Genomic DNA, 4561 nt, shown 5'->3' with positions numbered 1-4561 from the left:
CTCAGAATAGAGCAGCTCTGTCTCCAGAGACCATGTTCAAACCCCAAGAGCTTTATTTGACATTTACTGCTACATCAACCTTCTGAAAAGCACCTGCATCTTCATCTGTTAGTTGAATGATGTTGTCAGACACAAAGTGAACTTGTTGAGAAGCTTTATTGAATGTTGCAGCAAACACAGCAGATTGAAAGATCACACACACACACACACACACACACACACACACACACTCACACTCTCTTTCAGTATTGAGTTGTAAATCACTCCAGCTGCAGCACTAGACTCATGTGAATCCTGCCTGACACAGGACACTCAGATACGGCTCATCTTCAGGAGAGAAACATCAGCACTCAGAGCTCTTGTGGAACGAGACCTCATGAGGAGCTCCATCATGTGTTACTCTGCAGACGTACAGCTCTCCCTCTTCCCAGCGTGCTTTGCTGAGGGTCAGGACGCTACTGCGGCTGTAGCGGCCGTCCTGCTGGCTCTCTGCGCTGGTCAGAACCCCCTCGGTGACCTCTGACCCGTCCAGTGTCCAGCTCACCAGCGCCCCCTGTGGAGAGTAAGAGCTGAGCAGGCAGAGCAGTGCGGCTGAGTCTCCAGAGATCTGCAGAGAAGAGGGCGGCAGCAGAGACACTGAGGGCTTCACTGTGGGACCAGCTGCAGGAGACAAACACAACACATTCACACACACACAACACACTTTGTTTAAAGTTTTTATACATATTGCATTAGTATTTTTAATGCATTAATTATGCACTGATATATACATTAAAATGCATGTATGATCTCATCAATAAGTGTAACAGCAGTTATAACACATATTATCTATTATCAGGCCGATCTGACTGCTTTAATTCCAGCAATTATTCACTCTGAACATAAATATCTTACATTTTGAGATATTCACCTGAACTGAAAATGTAACTCAATTTCAAACAGAGTTAAAACACAATTGAATCATACAGAATGAACAAAACACTGAATTATAAGCACAACATGAGCAAAAGAGATTCAGTATCATTGACTGAACTACAGAAAGCAGCAACATTTACATTCTGATGTCAAATCTCTTTTTCCATGTATGATTTCTACAATAAAAGATTAACTAAATATGAACTTAGTGTAGAAATAAATGAAGGAAAAACAAACCTGTAATAAAGTGATTAAACTCATAGTGAGACAGTGTGGAAATATGTTTAGAGTTTTATTATTTTTTGTTGTTGAAAGGAATAATGCTATTCTTATAATAATATCATTGTTTTAGATTAAATAATTCTACAAAAATATCAGTAACACTTTATTAAAAGCCTTTATACATATTGCATTATAAAAGTATATGCATGTGTGATCTAAGGAATACATTGTAATATTATCTATTCATTGTTACACCTTTAGAAATTATAATACATTAAAACTCATGACAAACAACCAATTTCAGATGTAACAAGGAATTTGTAAATATTATAATACATTTTAACTTTGGTTACAATAAACTTTGGTTATGGTTATTTACTAAAATATAAAAGGCATTATGATCTACATTTGTGATACCTTTATAATGCATTATACATAAAGACTTTAAGTAAAGTATCACCACAATATCTAATAATCATTATTATTAATAATTGTTGTTCTTGTTTCAACTGTAAAACACTTTCTGAAATCAAAATTATATTTGTATTTAATATATAATTAAATAGACTTACATTTGATCACCAGTTTAGTTCCTCCACCGAATGTGTACCACAGTGATACAATCTAATGAAACGCTCGTACAAAAACCTCTATTCCACTCGAGTGAACACACACTCCAGCAGAGAGAGAGAAACAACACTTCAACACACTGATATTAGAAGATCCTCAGCTCTTCTCAACACTCACTCATTCAGATTTGACTAAATGCTTTCTGATATAACACTGTTTAAAGAAATATATTTGATGAGCTGTGACCTCTGAGGTGACCTTTGACCTCTTTGATCATGGATGATGTTGTGGAGTTTCTCATAATGATGCTTCTGTTCTTCATATGCAGATCAATCATCATGATTCACAGAAAAACCTGCAGCTTCAAATAAATGAATCAATAATTCTGAACATTTCAGATGCACATTGTTTAATATATAATGACCTGATTATGAGTCCTGATGAACTTCATGCATGTGGAAAATGTGGGAAAAAATAGACATCATGAAAATATTTCCCAGAGAGCAACATGTCAACATTGATTCAACTTTATTACTCTAAATATAGTAAAACTGATTTATTTAGTCAAGTCAAGTCAAGTCAAGTCAAGTCATCTTCATTTATATAGCGCTTTTAACAACGTAGATTGTTTCAAAGCAGCTTCACAGAGATAAGCGTATAATTTAAGGTATCAGAGATTGTTTTGGCTTTATAGCAGAGTTAAGTTATTTTCCATCTAAAGTTAGTTTTGATTGATTTGCTTCCGTCGCAACGATCATTTGTTATTAAATTAGGGGCCGCTAAGATGACACCATTCTCTCTACACAGACTTTAAACGCGAACCTGTGAGAAACGCTGATGGCGTTCACATGCGCATTTAGAACTGGTTCTATAGTTATGTGCATTTGAAAATACACAGGTTTGGAATTCCCTACAAGCCAAGCCTAAACAAAGTACTTGTCTTTCCTTATAAATTTTGATAAAGAATTTTATTTTATTTTGTTGCTTTGGGGTAGGAACGCGAAACAAATTTTCCCGACAACGCCTTATCTGTATAGTGGTAGAGGGATCCTCCATAGGGAGAGACTAGTTGGCACTTCAGCACTGCGTTGTCATCGGTCCAGGCGAAGGTCCTTCGTCAGATCTGGATACGGCCTGGATCCGGCAGGCTGCAGGAAAACCTCGGGATAAACACAGACACTAAAATTAGCGTAGATGCCATTCTTCTCATGATGTAACGAGTACATCAGGAGTTATGGGAAGTGTTCCCGGTTCCGGCTGACCTAATCTATGAAGCCTAACATTAAATTATAGAAGTCTATAATGTATTATGTGAAAGCTAGGTCAAAGAGATGTGTTTTTAGTCTAGCTTTGAACTGACAGAGTGTGTCTGCTTCCCGGACAATGGTAGGAAGACTGTTCCAAAGTTTTGGTGCTAAATAGGAAAAGGATCTCGTGCAGCACGTCCGACGAGTGCTCCAGAGGTTGTTAGAGAATGGGCTTTTTGTCAAGGCGGAGAAATGCGATTTTCATGCACAGTCTGTTTCTTTTCTAGGGTACATTGTGTCGGCTGAGGGAATTCGGATGGATCCGGAGAAGGTTAAGGCTGTGGTGGAATGGCCAACTCCAGATTCCCGTAAGGCCCTTCAGCGGTTTCTGGGGTTCGCCAATTTCTACCGGCGGTTCATTCGCAATTTCAGCCAACTAGCCTCGCCTCTGACTCCCTTGACCTCCCCCAGAACTACGTTCAGGTGGTCAGACGCAGCTAAGGCTGCGTTTGCCAAACTCAAGAGTCGCTTTGTTTCGGCTCCCATCTTGATTACCCCTGATCCATCACGTCAGTTCGTGGTGGAGGTTGATGCGTCAGAGGTGGGGGTAGGTGCAGTGATCTCTCAGCGTTCTCCCTCAGACGATAGAATGCATCCGTGCGCGTTTTTGTCCCATCGTTTGTCTCCTGCCGAATGCAATTATGACATTGGTAACAGAGAATTGTTGGCGGTCAAGTTAGCATTGGAAGAATGGCGTCACTGGTTGGAAGGGTCGGGGGTACCTTTTATCGTCTGGACAGACCATAAGAATTTGGAATACATTAGAACTGCCAAAAGATTGAACTCCAGGCAGGCTCGGTGGGCACTTTTTTTCGGACGTTTTGACTTTACACTCTCGTACCGCCCGGGTTCCAAAAACATCGAACCCAATTCTTTATCGCGTATTTTTGATCGTTCCGAACGCCCGTCTACTCCCGAGTGCATTTTACCCGAGAATCTATTTGTCTCCACACTCGTATGGGAGGTCGAATCGAAGGTCAAAAGAGCCTTAGAAGGGGTAACGCCCCCGGTCGGTTGCCCACCGAACCGCTTATTTGTACCGGAGGGATTACGGTCCGACGTTATTCAGTGGGGGCATTGTTCCAATGTGACTTGTCTTCCAGGAGTTAATCGAACCAAGTTTGTGATCAAGCAACGATTCTGGTGGCCTCTCATGGCTCGTGATGTTCACAGTTTTGTTTTGGCTTGCTCAGTTTGCGCCACTGGTAAGACTTCCAATCGCTCCCCAGATGGGTTACTCCAACCGCTGCCTGTCCCTTCGAGACCCTGGTCCCATATTTCGCTAGATTTTATCACCGCCCTCCCACCCTCTCGGGGTAACACGGTAGTTTTGACCGTGGTGGACCGGTTCTCGAAGGCGACCCATTTCATCCCCTTGCCCAAATTACCTACAGCCAAGGAGACAGCGTTGGTCGTCGTTAATCACGTCTTTCGCTTACATGGCCTCCCGACAGACGTGGTTTCCGACAGGGGACCCCAATTTGTGTCCAAATTTTGGCGAGAATTTTGTAGATTGTTAGGGGCGACTGTAAGTCTGTCCTCAGGGT

General features: G+C 41.4%; 1 gene segment (V, D, J or C); it reads right to left on the bottom strand.

Annotated features, from left to right (window-relative positions):
• Positions 1-343: 343 nt before the first annotated feature.
• Positions 344-2044, bottom strand: LOC308684654 (immunoglobulin lambda constant 7-like). The segment is given in 2 exons: positions 1954-2044; positions 344-660 (listed from the first exon to the last, which is right to left on the bottom strand).
• Between the last annotated feature and the right edge of the window lie 2517 nt (positions 2045-4561).

The sequence above is a fragment of the Scardinius erythrophthalmus genome, assembly GCF_964197995.2.
Source record: "Scardinius erythrophthalmus genome assembly, chromosome: 24".
NCBI lineage: Eukaryota > Metazoa > Chordata > Actinopteri > Cypriniformes > Leuciscidae > Scardinius > Scardinius erythrophthalmus.
Note: the sequence above shows the minus strand (reverse complement) of the source record. Positions and strands in the feature narration are given on the sequence as shown.